Source organism: Capsicum annuum, chromosome 5 (assembly GCF_002878395.1).
Source record: "Capsicum annuum cultivar UCD-10X-F1 chromosome 5, UCD10Xv1.1, whole genome shotgun sequence".
Classification (NCBI taxonomy): domain Eukaryota; kingdom Viridiplantae; phylum Streptophyta; class Magnoliopsida; order Solanales; family Solanaceae; genus Capsicum; species Capsicum annuum.
Window position 1 is genome coordinate 62,955,261 of NC_061115.1, and position 23,471 is coordinate 62,978,731.

Sequence of the window (23,471 nt, forward strand, 5' to 3'; positions counted from 1 at the left end):
CAGTCTTCATTCGAGGACGAATAACCCCAAGGGGGAGATATTGTGACACCTCAAAAATCCAAGCCAATGTTAGAACCATTCTTTAAGTTCATGAAAGATAAACATTATGTTTTGATAGTTCTATAGTGATTTAGATATATTAAGGTCACAAATAGCTCATAGCTTATAGACAAGTAAAAACATCCCCTAGCGATCAAATTCTTGTGAAGAATATAATAATAGTCATCTTCAAATGAGCATAAATTTAGGTATAAAAAGAATTATTGAGATCAAAACACCACCAACACATAGATATTTGAATTATCTTTCCACCGATATCAATTTTGCCTTAATTTGATATCAGGGTAAAAAGTTATTGCAAAAACACTGAAGCACTGTCAAAGCTGCCCAAACTATGACTCGTAATGTCTCATTACGGGTCGTTAGGAGGGAGTTTTAATCTAGGAATAGAGGTTAAAATGGTGATTTTGACTACGACACAACTCATGACTCGTGGCTTGACCCTATGAGTCATGACCTAAGTCATCGAGACTACTTCCAGATGACTTCCAGATGGTTTCTAAGGGAATCTTTGATTTTTTTTCCACTCTTTTAACCCTAAAACTATGCTGTTTATGCTATTTTAAGGCTGAATAGAAAGTCAACACAACCCTAAATCCCTCATTCTCAACACAACATAAAATTACTTAATAAACTTGTGATTTTTCTCTTATTCCAAAGCAAGAAATTGAGTTTTTTCATCTCTAAGTCCAAATCCCCAAAACATCAATTAAAGGATCAAAAGTAATCGGGTATATGGGTATTCAATAGGAATATCCTTTCATCCTTATGCCCAAATTATGATTTTTATTCATGAATTTTATGATTTTCGTAAATTAGGGCTTTTACCCAATTGTTATTCTAAGCTTAAATTTAATCATTCATGATATAATTTTCACTCATAAGCATGTTTTAGTAATTATTCATGATTTCTTGTGCCCGTATTATATCATTCATGCTATTCTCATGTCCAAGCATGTTTAATATGATATTAGTTAAGATTTTATACATATGATCAAGCTATATGAGTTTTCTCGAATTTTTTAGTTTATTTAATAATTAAACCACAAATACATGTTTTCCCACAAGAATATCATACTTCCATGTTCAAAATCATGAATTTCCATATTATGATCAATGGTTGAATTTTTTTGGGCTTTATTCATGAAATTGCCTTATTATGACCAGTTTACATGGTTTTAAATACTTTAGATTATACATGCATTATTATTCTCAGAATACCATATCTGAGCATATTAGTTATCAATGCTTGTACTAATTTATGCTTATGTCTCAGTTCAGTTGGGAATAGAACTTAGCACCGACTGAATCTAGAGATGAAAGCTCACCTATCAGTCTTGGGTGAGACCTATTGTAGCAGTCCATATGTTCTTAAACTACGTAGCCAGTGTAGGTTATGGGAGTCCATTCTACCAATATAGGGTTGATACTCTCTTAAGGGTCTCCTACCAGTATAGGGTGATACCCTAGTCCTTCGAGACATCTATTTAGTGAATCCATACGGCCAGCATTTGTACCCTTGGTAAGGTGCTAACACCCTTCCAACTGGAGTTACAGGTTGGACCCCGAGTAGCTCAGATTGTGTCTTGTCGGTTCAATGTTAGCACCCACAGTTTTAGTTCAGTATTTAGATTATATCAATTCTGATTTGTGTGACCGAGTTTTCATATATCAGTTATTCAGTTATTCAGATTATTTCAGTACATGTTTGTGCTTGGTCCTGCATTCATTTTTACATGTTCATGTAGATATGCTCAGTATTTATACATGGTCCTCAGCACAATTTTGCAGCCTATTTAGATTTAACTTGAGATTTACATATGGTACTCATGTTTCTACCGCTTCTCAATTTAGAGCAGTATTTTCATCTAATGATTTAAAAATCTCACCATGCCTTACAGTTTTTACGTACAGACCTTTTTAAATGCATATTTCATCAAATGGCTTAGTCTCTATTTTAAAGAATGATTTAAGTATTTTCATGACTAGTGCATATCTCACATACTCAGTACATTCCAGTAGCACTAGCCACATATATGTGTCTATGACTACATGGGTTTATTATGTAGGTACCAAATGTAACCCACACATTAGGGTTAGAAAGTTTGTAGCCTCTAGCCAACAGATGATGTGTTATCTTATTTGGGGGACTCAAGTCAATTGTTGTTCTTGTATTATCTTTTCTTATTCATATGTATTAATTAGGGATAGTTGGGGTCATGTCCCGCCTACTTATAATCAGTATAGTAGAGGCTTCATAGATAGTCAGTTAGAGTAATTATATGTAATTCAAGTTCCTTCTTCAGATTTATTATGTTATAAACTTTTACAGTATCATATTTATTCAGATTATCACATGATTATGCTTCTGCTTAGCAAATTTAGCTTTTATATACATTTTAGATTAGTTTCCTAATCATCATGGTAGTACATGGGTTATCTTTGGATCACTTGTAGTTCTAAGCTCCATGTTACGACTAGGGGGTAGTCTTAGGTCGTGACAGCCTTGCATTCACAATGAACTATTTTCTTAAGTTTCGTAATAGCATCCAGGTAGCCTTGCATCAGAGATGAGTAAACTCCTCGCAATATTTATTTTCTCTTTTCGTGTTTCTCTATCAGTTTCTAAGTCCCAGTCCACCATTATTAAACTATAGAGCTTGGATAAAAGTGGAAAATTATACATTAATGCTAAGGTAAGCTAGTTCAATACTCCTTAGTTATTTCCCATTATTTTCCCATCAAAATCCACCTTTTTTAATGTAAATACTTAGAATTTAGGTCTTGAGTTCCTTAACTTTAAGGGATAATTTGGGCCTCGATTTGTACTCCATTTGTGATTAACTTTTGATCACATATTTTTTGTCCTTTAAGGAACCTCGTGGCGGATTCAATTTTGAAATTCCAAATGCAGGCCCATAGGACCGCTATTGACCTGATATTGGGCCTACAATTTTATAGAGCATATGTGGAACACCCCTTATTTCCCTATTATAATCTAAGTCCCAATATATGAGTATTCGTATATGAAATTTTTGAAATACTTATTATTTTTTAGTTTAGAGCCTGCCATTGCGTAGGAAATTCAATTAACTTTCCAACAATATAAAATTTGCCCAAATTAGATAACTGGGTAAGAAGTTATGGCGATTTTAAGTTTCAGTTGCAAAACCCCATCATTTTAACCTTTAGCGCATCACAGATCAGGCCAATCTCCCATTTGGCAAATTTCAGTAAGGGTCTGCGATCCTGGCGCATTGCGCCATAGGTCAGTTTAACATTTGTCCATTTCTAGTGTCAAAGCATGATACCACCGTGTCGCGGTGAACTTCCAGGTCCCAATCAGTGAAGGACCGTGATTTCCCCGCGTTGCGCCATAGACCAGTTTCCCAGTTATCTGATTCCAATGACACGACGCGATAGTTCCGCATCGCGCCAGTCCAAAAATTTAGGATTTTCAGTCAGTTCCGAGTTTTAATTCCAAGGGTTTTTAAGTACTTTTCCCTTGTCCCAGTAAGCCCCAAACATGAAATCAAGTCACTAGTAACCTAATTGGGCATTATTCTAATCAATTTTTTCCCAAAATCAAGAACATTCTCTCAAGTAGAAAAACCCTAACCTTCAAGAATCAAGGTCAAATCTCAAGAACTCTTCATCAATCCTTCCAAATTCGTCATCCCAGGTATGTTAGATGTTCATCCATGAATTTCTTTCATCCAAGGAGTCTAAGTATCCATTTAAATTACAAATCTATCATTTTTTCAAGATTTATGATATTAAATTATGATTTAAAACTACGAATCTCCATGAACTTCCATGAATATTGATTTTATACACAATACTTTAATGGAATTATCGTTGTTATCAATCCCCCTATTTTAATATTGTCATTCTTTGAATTAAATCATAATTTAGTGTTATAAATGTTGAAGTCATGCTATTATTTCAAGTTTTATACTATTCTCATGAATTGACTAAACTGTGAAGTACAAGTGTTTGATAAAATGCCTACAAGAGTGATTTATTTAATAAGAGCCTTCATGTTTTGGTCTTCAAGATTTAGTGTCCTTTCAGTATTATTGTTTTGAGTCCTGGGGGTATTGAATACCCAAAAACCATAGCTGTTTATTTAGTCTAGTCTCAGTATATTACAGAATAGTCTTCAAATTATATTATGAGCGTTATCAGAATAGTCAGATATAGTCATTAAACTCAGAATAATCTAGTATCTTAGTGTCTTTCAGTTGGGAGTAGGATTTAGCACCGAGCGAGTACAGGGATGGCAGCTTCCCCGTCAGATAGGCAAAGTTGTTAGTAGCAGTCCCTATACACCAGAACTACGTAGCCAGCATAGGATATAAGTAGTCACCCGTCAGACTAGGCTTGACTATCTCGCAGGGGTCACCCGTCAGTTCAGGCTTGACACCCTTAGTCCTTTGGACAATATATCAGTTTAGTGGATCCACACAACCATTGTTACTACTTGTGGCACGGTATTAACACCCTTCCAACTGGGGTTATAGGTTGGATCCCGATTATCTCAAATTGGTGAATGTCAGTTAGATTATACCTCCCATAGTCTCAGATATAGTCTTATTTATAGTCCCAGCTCAGTTATTCAGTCTTAGTCTTGTTTGACCAAATCATACAGATTTTAGTTATTTCAGTATTTTTGTTTATAGATTTTAACTCAGTTATGTTATATGCTTGGTCATGCATCCTCAGTATTTACAGATTTATATTTATTTTTTAGTATCTACAGATTCCATGCACTCTACTCAATACTCCATGCTTTACATGCATATCCAGTTAATTATTAGTTTTGTTTATGAAACTATTCATACCATCCTACCTCATTTATCATACCAGTATATTCAAAGTACTGATCACATACCTTTCTTTTGTGCTATGATATATCATATCATAGGTGTTGACGCTCAATTCCTAGATCATCAGCAGTACAGTAGCAGTTGTGAGTCCTTATCATCTGAGGACAAATTATATTACTTCATATCTTTATCTCAGTAGTTAGTAGAGTTAGTTGGGGCCTTTTCCATCAACTCATAGTATCCAGTTTAGAGGCTTTTCAGACACTATAGTTAGCTATTCAGACTATTCAGATTTTAGTATTTTTATCAGATTCACAATTTAGTAGTTATTTCATTATTAAAACCTTATGGAATTTTAGTTATTCTTCCATATTCATGATTATATTATTCAGTGCTCACAGCAGACACCAGTTCATGGGTTAGCTTGTGGTTCCTCGGGACCGTAAGCACCGTGTAATGACTAGGAGGTAGTCTCGGATCATTACAAACTTGGTATTAGAGCTAGGTTTTAAAGTTTCCTAGGAAGTCTTAAAGCCACATCGAGTAGAGTCTTGTGCATGGGTGTGTAGCACACTACACTTATGGACGAGAGGCTACAATGCATTTAGGAAAAATTTTCCCTTCTTTTAAGTATTCATGTCGTGCGATTGAGAATGAGCTCAAGTTAAACTCTCAGTCTAATCCATTTTCTCCTTTCATTTATAGAACATGCCTCCCAAGAAGAAGGAAGAAGAACAGGAACTCAGCCAGCCTTTTAGCCCGTCCGAGCAGATCCTCTGGACGAGCATGTCTCTCATATAGAATTCAAGGTTGTGTTTACTACTCTAGAAAACTCCATGGCAACACAGAATGAATGGCCAGCCATTGTTCCGACCAACCCAGTGGCCAATACTGCTGCCACCAAAATTTAGGACTTTACCCAAATAAATCCTCCTTCTTTTATGAGGTCCAAGTCTAAAGAGGATCCACAGGAATTCTTAGATATGGTTCAGAAGGTAACGGATGCTATGGGATGGCGTTTAGTCAGAGTACCGAGCTGGATGCATATCAATTACAGGATGTAGCCCATACTTAGTTTAAGCAGTGGAAAGTGGATAGAGGTGTTGATGCAGGGCCTATAGATTGGGAATAGTTTGCCATGACTTTTTTGGACAGATTCTTTCCATTAGAGTTGAGGGAGTCCAAGGTGTTAGAATTTATTAATTTGAGGCAAGGAAACATGAGTGTGAGGGAGTATTCTCTCAAGTTCACTCAGTTAGATAGATATGCCCCTCATGTAGTAGTTGACAGCAGGTTCAAGATGAGTAAGTTTGTATCTGGCGTGTCTGATAGTGTGGTTAAGGAGTGTAGGACCGCAATGCTGATTAGTGAGATACATTTGTCTAGGCTGATGGTCCATGCTCGATAGATAGAGAAGAAAAATATTAAGAAGAGGGAGAGAGAAAACAAGAGAGCTAGGACAGGTAGTTTTAATTTTAATCAAATAAAGTCACAAGGTGGTAACCGTCCTTAGTTTCATCAAAGGTCTTCAACCCTAGTACCTTCTTCATCCAGTTCCCCAGTACCCAAATTCAGAAATGACAATAGGGATAAGGCACCAGGATCTAAGTCCCATATTAGTGTTCGCAGTACTCATACCAATCCTTTATGTCAGAAGTGTGGCAGACACCATCAAGGTGACTGTAGAGCGGGTAGTGATGTGTGCTTCGGGTGTGTCAATCCAAGCCATTAGATTCAGGAATGTCGGGTAGTTTCTCAGAAATGTAGGGATGCGCGCCAATAGGGCCAGTCCCATCAGTCGTCAATTCCATCTGGCTGCCTAACTCAGTAGGGTGTCTCTTCTAGTGCTACCAGTGGTCAGTGTCCTAACAGATATGCTCTTTAGTCCCGCCAAGATCAGGAAAATTCTCCTGACATTATTACTGGTACGTTGTAGGTCTTTCACTTACATATTTATACTTTACTAGACCCTGGAGCTTCTCTTTCTTTTGTAACTCCATATATAGCCGTCAATTTTGAAGTCAGTCCCAAAAATCTAGAAGAGCCCTTTTTAGTGTCTACCTCAGTGGGCATTTTCATTATAGCCAGATAGGTATACAAGATCTGTCCAGTCATAATATCTCAAAAAGTTACTTTAGTTGATCTCGTGGAGTTAGAGATGGTGGATTTTGATGTCATTCTTAGTATGTATTGGCTCCACTCATGCTATACCTCAGTTGATTGTAGAAATAGAATAGTTCATTTTCAGTTCCTAAATGAACCAGTCCTTGAATTGAGGTAGTACTACAGCTCTTAGGGGTAAGTTGATTTCATACCTTAGAGCCAGAAAGATGATATCCAAGGGGTGTGTCTACCATCTTGTACAAGTCAAATACTTTAAATCAGAAACTCCTACTCTTGAGTCAGTCCTAGTAGTAAATGAATTCTCAGATGTATTTCCTGAAGATCTTCCCAGAGTTCCTCCCGAAAGTGAAATAGACTTCGGAATCGACCTTCTCACAGATACTCAACCTATATTTATTCCGCCATACAGAATGGCTCCAGCTGAACTCAAAGAACTGAAAAAATAGTTGAAGGATCTCGTAGATAAGGGATTTATCAGACCCATCATCTCCCTATGGGGCGCACCTATTCTATTTGTGCGTAAAAAAGACGGTTCTCTCAGAATGTGCATAGACTACCGTCAGTTAAACAAGGTCACAGTCAAAAAAAAATATCTACTTCCTAGAATTGACGACTTGTTTCACCAACTTTAGGGTGCTAGCTAATTTTCCAAGATAGACCTCAGATCAAGCTATCATCAGCTTAGAGTCAGGGAAGGTGATATTCTGAAAATAGCTTTCTAAACTCGGTATGGTCACTTCAAATTTCTAGTCATGTCCTTTGGTCTTACGAATGCCACAGTAGCCTTTATGGACTTGATAAATCGAGTGTTCAAGCAGTACTTGGACATGTTCATCATAGTCTTCATTGATGATATTCTTGTCTATTCTCGTAGCGAAAGCAATCGTGCAGACCATCTCATCATAGTGATTCATACTCTTAGAGCTCACCAGTTGTTCGCTAAATTCAATAAGTATGAATTTTGGCTAAGATCAGTAGTATTCCTTGGTCATATTATTTTTGGTGATGGCATTAGAGTTGATCCTCAAAAGACTGAATCGGTGAAAAACTGGCCTAGAACTATATCTCCATTAGATCTCAGGAGTTTTTTGGGTTTAGATGGTTATTACCGTCGGTTTGTTAAAGGGTTTTCTTCTATTGTATCCCCTATGTCCAGATTGACTAGGAATAAAGTTAAGTTTTAGTGGTCAGATTCCTGCGAGAAGAGTTTTCAGGAGTTAAAGACTCGACTCACCTCAACCCCAGTCTTGACTCTACCAGATAGTTCAAATAGTTTTTTTGTATAGTATGATACATCTAGAGCAGGTTTGGGTTGTGTCCTCATACAGAGAGGTAAGGTCATAGCCTATGCCTCCAAACAACTTAAGCCTCATGAGAAGAATTATCTGTCTCATGATCTTGAGTTAGCAACTGTAGTGTTTGCCTTAAATATTTAGAGGCATTACTTGTATGAGGTGCATGTAGATGTGTTCACAGATCACAAAAGCCTTCAGTATGTGTTCTCTCAAAAAGATTTAAATTTATGTCAGAGAAGGTGGTTAGAGTTGTTGAAAGATTATAACATGAGTGTTCTGTATCATTCGAGTAAGTCCAATGTAGTGGTTGATGCTCTCAGTAGAATGTCTATGGGTAGTGTAGCTCATGTTGAGGATGGTAAGAAGAAGTTATCTCAGGAAGTTCATCAACTTGCCCGACTAGGTGTCCGCTTAGTCGACTCAACAGAGGGTAGTGTGTGGGTGGAAAGTAGCACTGAAGCTTCTCTAGTTTTTAAGGTAAAGGAAAAGCAGGATAGAGATCCCAGTCTAGTTAAGTTGAAAGAATTAGTCAGAGATCAGAAAGTGGAGGTTTGCTCCCAAGGGAGAGATGGTATTTTATGTTGTCAGGGTAGATTGTGTGTGCCTGGTGTAGATAATTTAAGGAAAATAATTCTTGCAAAAGTGCATGGTGCGCGTTACTCTATTCATCCAGGGCCACTAAGATGTACCGTGAGTTGTAGGAGATCTATTGGTGGAGTGGGATGACGAGAGATATTCCAGAGTTTAAAGCTAAGTGTTCTACATGCCAGCAAGTTATGATTGAGCACTAGAAACCTAGTGGGTCCATGCAGGAGTTCAATATTCTCATGTGGAAATGAGAGAAAGTGAACATGGACTTTGTGACAGGTTTGCCTCGTACCTGTCGTCAGCATGACTCTATTTGGGTTATCATAGATAGGATGACCAAATCAACTTATTTCTTGCCAGTCCATACCTCTTATTCAGCAGAGGACTATGCCAATCTCTATCTCAGGGATTTGGTTAGGTTGCACGGTATTTCATTATCTATCATCTCAGATAAAGGTACCCAGTTTACCTCTCACTTCTGGAAAGCATTCCAAAAAGGCCTTGGTACCTAAGTCTATCTCAGTACTGCCTTCCACCCTCAGATAGATGGTCAAGCAGAAAGGACCATTCAGACTCTTGAGGATATGCTGAGAGTATGGGTTGTTGATTTCAAAGGTAGTTGAGATGACCATTTTCCTTTGATTAAGTTCGCATACAATAACAGCTATCATTCTAGTATCTGTATGGCTCCATTTGAGGCTCTCTATGTTATGAGATGTAGATCTCCAGGTTTAAAGTAGGTGAAGCTACAGTAGTAGGGCCTGACTTAGTATTTGATGCGTTAGAAAAGGTTCAGTTGATCAGAGAAAAACTTAGGGCTGCCTAGAGCTGACAGAAATTGTATGCCAATGTAAGGAGAAAGGACCTCAAGTTTGAGGTCGGTGATCTTGTGTACTTGAAAATCTCTCCCATGAAGGGAGTGAAGAGATTCGGCAAGAAGGGGAAACTCAATCCCCGATATGTCGGTCCTTTCAGAATTCTCAGTCGTTTAGGAAAGGTAGCTTACGAGCTTGAGTTGCCTTCAAATTTATACTCAATACACACAGTATTCTATGTCTTATTGTTGAAAAAGTGTATTGGTGATCCAGCTGTAGTTGTTCCCTAAGAAAGTGTAGATATTCAGAACAGTTTTTCCTTTGAGGAAGTTCTAGTCGAAATTCTTGATCATCAAGTTCATAGACTAAGGAACAAAGAAGTTCCACTAGTCAAAGTTCTTTGGTAGAACTTTATATATATATGGTACTAGATGGAGTAGATTGATTATAATGATTATTGGAAGTCCTGGTTCAGGACCATGCAGTGTATACTGATATTTCGGGTCCTCTATAGGCCCTTTTCATCTGTGAACCATAGTGCCAGAGAAGGATAATCGCCATAGGTCCTACCTGTGCAAGCTATTGAGTTGGAGAAAATGTGTACATGTCACAACCCAATTTACAAGTCATGATGTCACCTAATTTACCCCGCTATTAGGTAAGATGAACCATAGCTTGAAGCCATAGGAAATGGGCTAACTTCGTGGAAAATGGCCTAAAAATCGGAAATCAATATTTAAAGAGTTAAAACAACAATAAGGCAGTGAAAACAGTTTAATAGATAGATAAAAGAGCAACAAACATGACAAGGCTCGGTAATGTCGGTACACGAGCTACGAAAACTAAACTACAAGTACTAAATAGTCAAATACAATCTGTCTCGAAAATGAAAGACTAGACATAGAAACATAGAAGGAAAAAAGGTAAGTCCAACTCCAAGAGCTCACCCAATCTCCAAAATCACTCAGCACGATCATCGAATCAGCGGTAGCAACTAGTACTAAGATTTGTATAAAAAAGGTGCAAAAGTGTAGTATGAATACCAAAACCATAGGTACTCAGTAGGCATGATTGGCCGAATGAGCTGAATCATCATATAAATACGATAAAATACAAGATAAGGTTAACTAAGTCAAGGTAAATGGGGCAAGATAAGGTTAACTAAGTCAAGGTAAATGGGGCAAACTTAAAAATAAGCTCCAACACCATTGTACGTAGGTAAATAAATAAATATGAAAAAGAAACATATAGATCACACCCTTATAACTACTAAATTGGCACCTATAAGTCAATAAGGGTGGAAAAGTAAAGAACCCAATGCAGGCCCCCATTAGCCTAGAGGGTACAACCGAGGAAAGTAGATAACCCAATAACAATAAAGTACCAATTACCATGCCAAAACCATGAATCCATCCAAACTATTCCATATCATAAATAACTCCCATAATTTGTGCTTGAATTAGAACTTAATAGTCTCATCGTTATTACCATCATTTCTAAGACTTGAATCGAAACTTATATTACCGATATCATCTCAAATGCTGGGTTCAAATAGTAATTCATATATATATCAATATCATTAAAAAATTATGGACTAGATCCGAAACTCATATATCATTAGACCACATCAATAGACCATGTAAATAACCGTGCTCATAAGCCATATCACTAAGTTACCATAATTATCCACCAAAACTTACCCGAAATTAGAACCAACTCTCAACTATAGGACTAGCATAATCAATAAAAATCTAATCTCATAAATATCTCAAAATAGCATTAATAATGGTGAAATTATACGTAATTAAGTCTACAAGGCTAACATAAGTCTTGGCCTAAGGTGGGCCGGAGGAGGCCCATTTGTAATCCTCGAAATCCATTTTAGGCAAATTCTTACCTAGACAAGGCTTTATTTCTAGGCGTTAAATAATCCCTAAATAGCCCTAAGGCAACTGTTTATCCTAAAACATGAGTAAGTAAGCCAATTACGACTAAATTATGATTTCAAGGTAGCCTAAACACTCCAACTAACCCAAATATCTTCAATCGTACCTCCAACATCTAATTCCCACCGCATATCTAGCATAATATCATAACCATACCACAAAATAGCTAAATCTATGTAGAGGGTAAACCTAACTGACCTGGACGACGAAGAAAAACTTGAAGAATCAGCTAAACCACCAATTTTCCTCTTTGAGAAGCTTCCACAAGTTGGCATGCTATCAAAATCACAATCTACTCATCAAAATAAGAACAATGATACCCATATTCTGAAATTATGTAAAAATCCCATGTGGGGCTCATTTACCAAATCGCACATTCAAAACCAACATAAGGTCCCTCTATGCTTAAGGAACCTTTACCGTCAAAAAGGGGTGAGTTCTGAGCTAAATAGTACAAAAATCAAGCCACCAAGCTTTAAGGGATTTTAGATAAGAATGAAGAATATAATCATGAAAATAATGGAAGCTTACCAGAAATTTGAAGAACAAACACGTGAATTAATGTTTTCCAAGCTCCAAAATCACCCACAATCGGTTCTCTGAAGAATTCCCACTTTTTAGGGTTCAGTATTCTAGAAAATAAAAGAAGAATGGTGAAATCACACTAAGTGGGGTATTTATATCCTTTTTTAGGTACATGGATGCCGCTAAAGCAGACACTGGGACGCTATAGTATTAGCCGCTAAAGTACTTAGGTGACGCTTAAGCGGTACCTTTTATCAGGTCTAGTCTAGGGCCACTAAAGCTCCCAAAGGGCCGGTAAAGCGGTCACACTAGATATCATGCACCAGCTGAAGACTTGAAATTTTTTTAAGTCTTTGCCAACCCCTCGGGATACATTCCAAATCCTACATACGCAGAACTATGCTACCCTATCAAATTCAATTATTCGGACTTAATGTCGTGGTCAAAATTTCCATCCGAGGTCGTTTTAATGCAAATCAATCCCACACCACTTGAGTTTGAAATGAGTCTGGAAGCTTTGAGACCCAAACCAAGGATCAAGCTACCCCAAAATTGATGTTCCAGAGATGTTCAAATAGTTATAATTGGCATACGAGGTTGTTTTACTAGAGTTTTTGGTTGATAGACAATATGAACCAGCGAAGGCTTCAAAATGAGAATTGGATCTAAAAAACCAAACAAACTTCTCGATAATCGAACTGTTAGTTCCAGCAAGTCATAAATGACTTAGGAAAGTTGTGGGAAAGCTCTAAATTGTGAAACTTAGTGGAAATAAAGAAAATGACCTTGATGATCATTATAATATCCACTACTAAAAGAATTTTTTTCTGCAAAAGTAAGGGATTAGAATGTACCTGAAGCCTCAAACAGGTGAGGAGATTGAGACTATATCTCACTCTCGATCTTCCAAGTAGCCTCATCTACTAGGAGGTACCTCCACTTAATCGTAACTAATGGAAACTCTCTAGTGTTCAACCGTATGACATCACCAACCAAAATAAACATAGGCTTCTCCACAAAGGTCAACCGCTCATCCAACTGAACTAATTCCCATATAAGCACATGAGACGGGTCAGGAATGAGCATCTGCAACATAGAAACATGGAAAACCAGATGGACAACAGCAAACTCTAGAGGTAAGGCTAACTCATAAGCCACCTCACCAACTGTATGAAGAGTCTCAAAGGGTCTAATATATCTGGGGTTGAGCTTTCCTTTTCTCCTAAACCTTATCACACCCTTCATGGGTGATACATAGAGAAATACCCGATCAATAACTCCAGATCTCAAGGTATGATGTCTATGATTTGCATAAGCTTTCTGCCTACTTTGTGTTGCCCTCAACCTATCCTAAATCACCTTGACTCTATCCAACAACTCCTTAAGAAAGTTAGTACCATGGAGTCTAATATCGAAAGTCTCAAACCATCTAATGGGAGAACGACATCTCCTGCCATACAAAGCCTCAAAAGGAACCATCTCAATATACTAATAATAACTATTATTATATGTAACTCTACCAAGGCTAAATGTTTCTCCAACTAACCTCCAAAATCTATAACACACGCTTGGAGCATATCCTCGAGGAACTGAATAGTCCGCTCTGACTATCCCTTGATTTGAGAATGGAAGGCTGTACTAATTTCCACCTAAGTATCCAACTCCACCTGAGAAGCTCTCCAAATTCTAGAAGTAAACACCGAACAATAATTTGAAATGATAGATATAGGCACACCACGGGAAGTACGAGGCAAACCACTAACAAAATCCATGGTAATCCGCTTCCATTTCTACTCGAGAATGGGTAATCTCAGAATCAAGCCACGGGGTCTCTAATTCTCGATATTCACCTACAGACAACATAGGCAATGAGTTACAAAGTCCACCATATCTCACTTAATACCACTCCACCAATAATGTTACCTTAAATCTCTATACCTCTTAGTTGTACTCGGGTGAATGGAATATCTAGTGCTATGAGCCTCATACAAGATCAACTGAATCAAGTCATCAACCTTTGAAACAAAAATGTAGCAATCAAATCTCAAGACACCCATAGAATCTATGGTATCCCTCTTGGACTCACTACTCAATACATAGTTAGGAATGATGAAAAGCCTTTTATCCTTAAAATGGCGATCCTTAATCTACTTAAATAGCGAGGATCTCACCTTGAGACTTACAAAAATCCTCCAAAGGTCTGAAATATCAATTCATACAATTGAGTTGGCTAAGGACAAAATATCCGATGCCGACAGCCTCTGAGAAACTAAACTACAAGCCAAGCTATCCATACTCACCACCTTCCGACTCAAGACATCCACTACCACGTTCGCCGTGCCTGGATTACACAGGATAAAGATGTCATAATTCTTTAGCAACTCCATCCGTCTATGGTTCCTAGAATTAGGCTCTCTCAGGGTCATAAGATGCTGAAGACTATGACGATCTATGAAAATCTCACAATGCATGCCATAACCAAATCTTAAGCACATAAACTACCACCACTAACTCCAAATCATGAATGGGATAGTTTTACTAGCGCACCTTCAACTGCCTCGATGCATAAGTAATAATACAAACTTATTGCATCAATACACAACCCAAACCAACACCAGAGGCATCAAAATACACAGTGAATCCCTCACACTCCATAGAAAGAGCTAATAGGAGCTAAAGTTATAAATCTCATGAGCTTTACAGGGCTTGACTCACACTCGTCAAACAATCGAAAAAGAACCTCCTTCTGAGTCGATCTGGTCATTGATGCATCAATAGTAGTACGAATATCAATGAATCACCTATAATAATCGGCTAAACTAATAAAGCCACAAACCTCAGTTGGAGATATAGGCCCAACCCAATAAAAAATAGCCTTGATCTTTGCTTGGTCTACCATAATCCCATCCTTAGACAATATACGCCCAAGGAATGTCACTGACACAAGACAAATCGGTAGGGAACCATCTTTCTTCTTTACAAATAACACAGGATCTCCCCAAGGAGACATACCCAATCTAATGAAATCCTTACTAAGAAGATCCTGAAGCTAAAAATTTAGCTCTTAAAGCTCAATAGGAGCCATACGGTAAAGAAACATAAAGATATGTTGGGTTCCCAGCTCAAGATCAATGAAAAACTCAATACCACACTAAGGATGAAGGCCAGGTAGATAGGTGGGGAAAATATCAGGAAGCTCACAAACTATAGGAATAGTGTCAAGCGATGAACTCTCCATACTAGAATTATGAATATAAGCGAGATAAGACTTGCACCTCTTAAAATAAGTCTCTTAGCATAAATATAACAAATGATCCCCATTGGCTAGCCTTAACCGCTCCATGACACACGACAGATGGTACACCATAATGAGGAATGTAACGATCTTGGCAAAATAATTCAGGATTGCATAGTAGTGGGATAACCAGTCCATGCCCAGAATTATATCAAAATCTACCATGTCTAGGATAATAAGGTCAACATAAGTATCAAGCTCTCGAATAGTCACAACACATGATTTGAAAATTTGATCCACTACTAAAGAATCACTCATGAGAGTAGATACACATAATGGCATAAATAATTAATCCAAAGATAACTATAATAGAAGAGCATAATAAGAAGACATATAAAAATAAGTGGATCCCAAAATAACTAAAGCAAAAGCCGACTGATAGCACACCAGGATCTTACCTCTAATAACAACATCTGAAGACTCAACTTTAATACCAGCAGATACTATATGCATCTGACCACACCCGCCACCTGGCTGGGCTCCTAACCGATCTCATATCCTACCTGCCTAAGAACCTTTAAGAGCACTATGAAGATCATTTCGATAACCAATCATACCACCTCTAGCTAGGAGATAACTTCCATGATAAGTGGAATACTTTGAGCTTAAAGAAAAATCTCTTCATGACTGAAGTGCTCTTTTAGGAAATGACCAAAAACACTACAACCATAACATGCCCCAGGCACTGAGCCAAAATCAAAATATCCAGTTAACCCATAAAAACCACCACAACTAGAATAACTAGAAGACAAATATCTTAAAGATAGGACAAGGTAACTAGAGTAAGTAGAAGACAAACTTCTCAAAGACAAACCACAACTTTGGCTAGGATGATCATTAAAGCTAGACTAGCCTCTATTCGTAATTTAAAGAGTAACCTGAATGGGCCTACTAGACTGATCTTGATGTTGATACAACTGCCCTGAGAAAGTGGCCTCTAAATTGTGAGCCACTATGACTTCCACTGAAACTACCCTGATAATACGGCCTCTTATCACTAGCACCTTCACCACTGGAAAACTATAAATTACATGGGGATTTTACCTAGGAAATAATATTGCAGGAAATACATGCGGATTTACCTACGAAAATATTAAATTCCTCAACGTTAAAATATATTACCTGCGAACTATATATTTGTAACAAATTCCGCAGGTAAATTTGGCGTCATATTGTGTAAATTTGTACTTGCGATATAACTTGGGGAAATATATCAGCGGGTATTTTATCTCTAAGTAAATCCGCAGGTAGATGGACATATATATATATATATTTAAAATCCATAGAAAAATCTCCAGGTAATCTATTCTACGGACTTACTTAGAGATATTTTGGTGGAAATTTATGTAATGGATTTTATTACCTACAAAATTATTTGGGAATTTTGTGCTGCGAATTTTGCTGGGAGTTTATTCTTGGGAATTTACCTGCAAAATTATTACTTGCGACATTACCTGGGAAAATATATCGGCGGGTATTTTATCTCTAGGTAAATCCACAGGTATATGGACAAATATATATATATTTTTTAAATCTATAGAAAAATACTCAGGTAATTTATCCTACAGATTTACTTAGAGATATTTTGGTGAAAATTTATGTAATGGATTTTATTACCTAGAAAATTATTTGGGGATTTTGTGCTGTGAATTTTGCTGGGGATTTATTCTTGGGAATTTACCTGCAAAATTATTACTTGCGACATTACCTGGGAATATATATCGACGGACATTTTATCTCTAGGTAAATCCGCAGGTATATGGACATATATATATATATATATATTTAAAATTCATAAAAAATTCCCAGGTAATTTATCCTACGGATTTACTTAGAGATATTTTGATGGAAATTTATGTAATGAATTTTATTACCTGGGAAATTATTTGGGGATTTTGTACTGCAAATTTTGCTAGGGATTTACCTGCGAAATTATTACTTGCGATATTACCTGGGGAAATGTATTGGCAAGTATTTTATCACTAGGTAAATCCGCAGGTATATGGACAAATATATATATATATATATATATATATATATATATATATTAAATCCATAGAAAAATTCTCAGGTAATTTATCCTACGGATTTTACGTAGAGATATTTTGGTAGAAATTTATGTAATGGATTTTATTACTTGAGAAATTATTTGGGGATTTTGTTCTGCGAATTTTGCTGGGGATTTATTCTTGGGGATTTACCTGCGAAATTATTACTTGAAAAATTATTGAGGGATTATGTTGCTACAAATTTAGCTGAAATTATTTCTTGAGAATTTACCTACAAAATTATTACTTGAAATATTATTGGGGGATTGTGTTGGTATAAATTTAGCTGAAATTATTTCTTGGAGATTTACGTAGGATTTTTATGACTTGAAAAAATTTAAATAGGAAAAGGATAAACTTGGAGAATAAAAAATATAAAATAAAAAGAAATTAGACATTAAATCGGTGGACACGTATTATCAAGCAAAAAATGCTCAAGAAATTAAAATTAATTTATTGAAATAGATGGTATCACAGATTTATTATCAACAATTTTAAATTTTATATTCATAATTTATAGGTGTCTATTTCGAATTATTGTTATTGTTGATTTTAAAGTATTATATTATGTGCCGTATTTTTATTTACATAATTTATTCATAACTAATCTGAGAATAATTATATTATTTATTTTACTATTATTATTATTGTATTAATCTGCAACCATAGTCGATTTAATTTTTTCCAATTTATTTATTTTCTAGCCTGATTTTGCCAATTTATAATAATTTTAGCCTAATTTTATCCAATTTATTACAATCCTACCCCAAATTGTGTCCCATTGAACTCAACTTCAAATTTCATTCAATTTTTTTAATCAAATTATTAGTCTTTAGATCTCAGCCGTTGATCAATATTTATTTATTATTACTATATTTAAATAGCAGACTAAGTTGATTCAATTTTCTTCTCAATTTTATTTAAATTCTCTAATTGATGTCAATTTTAATCGATTTCTTAATTCAATTTGGTTCATTTTAAATCAAATTTATATTGAGTCTTATTATTTTCTTCGTTATTATTATTATGTTATTATTTCATTTATATCGAGTCTTAATATCCATCGCTTTTTTTTGCAGACTATTGTGCCAACTAATTAACAAATAGTTTATATTTATATTAATTAATATAGTTACTTTATTTAAATCATTTCCGCAAGTATACATGCCTATAATTTACAAACATTGTCTATTATTGTTATTATTGTTGTTGTTGTTGTTGTTGTTGTTGTTATTATTATTATTATTACAGCTTTCTTACATTTATTAAATAGCAATCTACTCAATTATTAAAATAATAATTTTATTTATTTTTTAATATTAATTTTATATAGTTAATATATTTATTAAATATCAACATAATTCAATTCAATTTTCCTAATTTATTTAAATTCTAGTCATTTTATACTCAATTTGTGTCAATTGAGTTTAATTTGACTCAATCAAAATTCCCAATTCAATTTTTTTTAACCCAATATCTAATCTCAATTTGACTCATCTCTTCAATTCTAATCTTAACGTTCATCATATTTGATCAACGATCAATATTAAATCAATTTTCACTAATATTTTCTTAAAATTAGACAGCTTCAGACTATTTTTCTTGAACCAAGGGTCTATTGGAAACAACCTATTTACCTCAACAGTAAGGTCTGTGTATACTATACCCAGACCCCAATTTGTGGGACTAAATCGGGTTAGTTGTTGTATTTATTTTTTCGAAATCTCATAGAGAAAACAATCAAAAGATGTCACCTTGATTTTATTTTTATTATTATTATTATTATTATTATTATTATTATTATTATTATTATTATTATTATTATTATGCTCAATTTATTTCAAATTTATTATCGATAATTTTTATATAATATTTTCTATCTGACATACGTAATTTATTGTAAGAATAACAATTTTTATAAAAAATTTTAAATTTATTATTACTATGAATTTATTATTATATTTAAATAGCAGCCTAAGTTAATTCTATTATCTTCTTGATTTTATTTAAATTCTAGTCAACCTTATATCTAATTGATGTCAATTTTAATCTATTTTTGAATTCAATTGGGTTTGTTTTTAAATCAATTTTCAATTCCTTTTAAATTTTAATCATAGCCGTCAATCTCATGAGATTGACGGCTGAGATTAAATCTTGTTTTTTCATACAAAAATACTCAAATATCAAAACTTACTTTTTTATTTTTATTTTTTACAAAATATTTTTTCAATATTATTTGTGAGTACAACACTCAGAATATTTGACGGTAAATTCTGAAAAATATATATTCCGACTGCTGTAGTGTTGACACCTAATTTTGACTTCCCGATGCTCCTTTTAGAATGCTATTTTACCAAAATTATTAATTTTGAATATTGATATATTTTATGTATTATTTTGATATCAAATAAATACCGACGTGTCGTATTCATGATTTCTAAATAGACAATTTATTTTTATCAAGCAATTTTATATTTTATGTAATTTAAATATGATATTTTGTTAATATTTTTTAAATTATTTTCACAAATATGCACATTCGCAATTTACAAATACATTATATTATTATGATTATTATTGATTTATTTCAAATTTTATTGTCAACGGTTTTATATAATATTTTTTACGTAACATTGATTTTACATACATAATTTATTTTAATATCGACATCTTATTGTTTTTCTCATTTTTATTATTACGTCATTAGTACATTTATTAAAATAGCAACCCTAATTCAATTCAATTTTCCAATCTGTTTGATTCTTAGTCATTTTTTATATCTAATTATTGTCAATTCTAGCCTAATTTTTTTATCATTTTTTCATCTCCTTCTCAATTTTAATCACAATCATTGATCTCATGACGACTGAGATTAAATCTTATTGTTCATACATATAATACTTTAATACCTAAAGCCCTAAATCATTTTCCTGTTTTTGCAAAAATGAGCCGTTGCTGAAGCTTAGAGCTTATTGGAGGAAGGGGAGGTGGAGTTGGGTTTTTCATGGTCAGTGAAGGATGCGGGTGTATGAGTGGAGTTCTTCATCGCAGAGCTTAGAGCTTGCTGGACGGAGGGGAGGTGGAGTTGTTACAGTTGAATCCCTTTTTATTAACTTACGATTCTACCACTGAAGGAAAAACTGTATTGGTTATACTGAAAATTATATTAGTTTTGCAGGATTTGGAAATAACTAATAATTATCGTGTCTAGAAAAATTAATTGTTTGTCAATGTGTAGTATCTGGCCTACGAGTACGTCGAGAGAGGAGCATGTTTAGGCTTTGCAGCAAGAAGAGAGAGTAGTTTGAATGAAGTGGCCGAAGGGCATATGAACTAGGGTCACCAGATGTTATAACAATTCAAGCTGATGTTTTGAAAGACGATGAATGCAGAAGGATTGTTGGTTAAACCATGAATCACTTTGGCAAATGTCAGTTTTAATTTGTTTGATTCTCGTGCTTATAATGGTCCTTTTAGAACGATTAACCATGTTTTATGGAACTTTTTTTGTGTGTTATGTTATTAATGCAGTGGACCATCTGGTAAACAATGCTGGAGTGCACGCGATTACTCTGTTTGAAGATACAGAAGATATCACTAATTTTAATCTGTCATGGTAAAGTGGAAACTAATTTTGGTTGTTACATATACACTGTTGGTTTGAAGTTTAAGTTTATCACAATATAACCAACATGAAATTATGACAAACTTCCTTTGCAAATGTTGATGACACTGTGACAAATGATTTTACTAGTGCTATGTCTTTTAATTATGTTGAGCTATAGAACAAGAGCTTTGCATCTGGATTAGGAATATCGAATTCGAACTCGGGAGAATCCTACTTAGCTTTCATAATGACCGAAGGTTGAAGATTAAGTTAGTCATCTGCTATAGTTTGTCGTGCATGATCATTTTAATCGTCTATTAACGGTTGCATTAGGTTATTTATTGTGTTTTTAGGTTACTAAATTAGGATTGACTCACTTCTAACTAGTGTATTATGTGATTTTTAACTATATGTTAAAAAAAAATTTAGCAAAACGAGTGGACGAAAGTTAGAATAGTTATTTACATGTAATGGTATTTCGCAGGACATTAACTTCTAGTGTTCAGTTTACATAACCCACTTTGTGAATCCCTATCTTAGATACAGTGGGGGCAGGATCATTGTGCTTTCTTCAGCTTCTTCTTGGTTGCCTGCTCCAAGATTGAGCCTTTACAACATGAGTACAAGCTCTACTGCTTTTATACTTCCACTGGAAATGGTCATATTTTATCTTGATGAGTCAACCGGAAATTTTGTCACGACAGGCAAGCAAAGCAGCAGTATCTCAATGCTTCGAGACATTAAGAATTGAGTTGGGACATGACATCAAACTAACACTGGCTATGTGGTAAGTATCTTCATAAAACATTGAACGAAACAAAAGATTATACGACCACTGATAATCTGAAATATTCGTCCAGGCTGTAGTAACTATGCATAAATTCCAAATGCATCGGCATATTAGGAGCCCTGGATGGACTTTAGGATAGAACTGGCCAAAGAAAGAAGTGATATGGTCCATAGTGGGAGCAGAAACAATAGAGCAAGGTGACTATTCTAAGTTTAAAGGAAATGTACCATATTGTTACAAGAAGGATCCTGTACTTGTTGACTTGCTTCCTGGAGTTCCTTACAACCAACAGTTCAGCAACTGCTGTAAAGGTGGTGTTCTCGCGTCTTGGGGTGAAGATCCTTCTGAGTCGGTATCTTCCTTTCAGATTGGTGTTGGACTTGCTGGAACATCAAACAAGACATTAAAACTACCGAAGAATTTCACTTTGCTTGGTCCTGGACCAGGCTACACTTGTGGCCCTGCAAAGATAGTTCCATCCACAGTTTTTCTCTCTCCAGATCACAAGCGAAAAAGTCAAGCAATGAGTAAGTTTCCCTTTTCTGCTTCTAATTTTCCTCGGCTCCTTGTTATTCCTTCTCTGCAGCAACAGGAGATAGTATTTGCATAAGTTGGACACAACTTGCAAGTAGAATTTACTTCCTAAATCTTGGAATGGATTATTAGGTAGCACAGGGTGTTTAAAATTAGGGATTTCTCGGGGGCGGGGATTTATGTGTACGTACTTGAAAGGTGAACTTTTGTTTTGAATTTAGTTTAGTTTGGTAACTTGTGAAGTGAATTAGTGACTTGAAATGTTTAAGTGTAGGTACTTGAAATGTGAACTTTTGTTTTGAATTTAGTAAGGTACATGGTCTCTTGAGAAGTGAATTAGTGACTTCAATTTGTTTAAGTGCAGGTAATTGAAATGTAAACTTGTGTTTTGAATTTAGTTTAGTTTGGTAACTTGTGAATTGAATTAGTGACTTGAAATATTTTTGTGTAGGTACTTGATAGGTGAAATTTTGTTTTGAATTTAGTAAGGTACATGGTCACTTGAGAAGTGAATTAGGGATTTCGATTTGTCTAAGTGTAGGTACTTGAAATGTGAACTTGTGTTTTGAATTTAGTAAAGTTCATAGTCACTTGAGAAGTGAAGTAGTGACTTGAAAATGTTTAAGTGTAGGTACTTGAAATGTGAATTTGTGCTTTGAATATAGTAAAGTGTGGTCACTTGAGAAGTGAATTAGTGACTTGAAAATGTTTTTAGTGTAGGTACATGAAATGTGAACTTTTGTTTTGAATTTAGTAAAGTACATGGTCACTTGTGAAGTGAATTAGTTACTTGAAATGCTTAAGTATAGGTACTTGAAATGTGAACTTTTGTTTTGAATTTAGTAAGTACTTGAAATGTGAACTTTTGTTTTAAATTTAGTAAAGTACATGGTCACTTGAGAAGTGAATTAGCAACTTGAAAATGTTTAAGTGTAGGTACTTGAAATGTGAACTTTTGTTTTGATTTTAGTTTAGTTTGGTAACTTGTGAAGTGAATTAGTGACTTGAAAATGTT

The 23,471-nt window shown here is 35.1% G+C and overlaps 1 pseudogene; it reads left to right on the top strand.

Moving 5' to 3' along the window:
* The first annotated feature begins 20,543 nt into the window (after positions 1–20,543).
* LOC124898502 lies at positions 20,544–22,616 on the top strand (annotated as a pseudogene).
* The last annotated feature ends 855 nt before the right edge of the window (positions 22,617–23,471 follow it).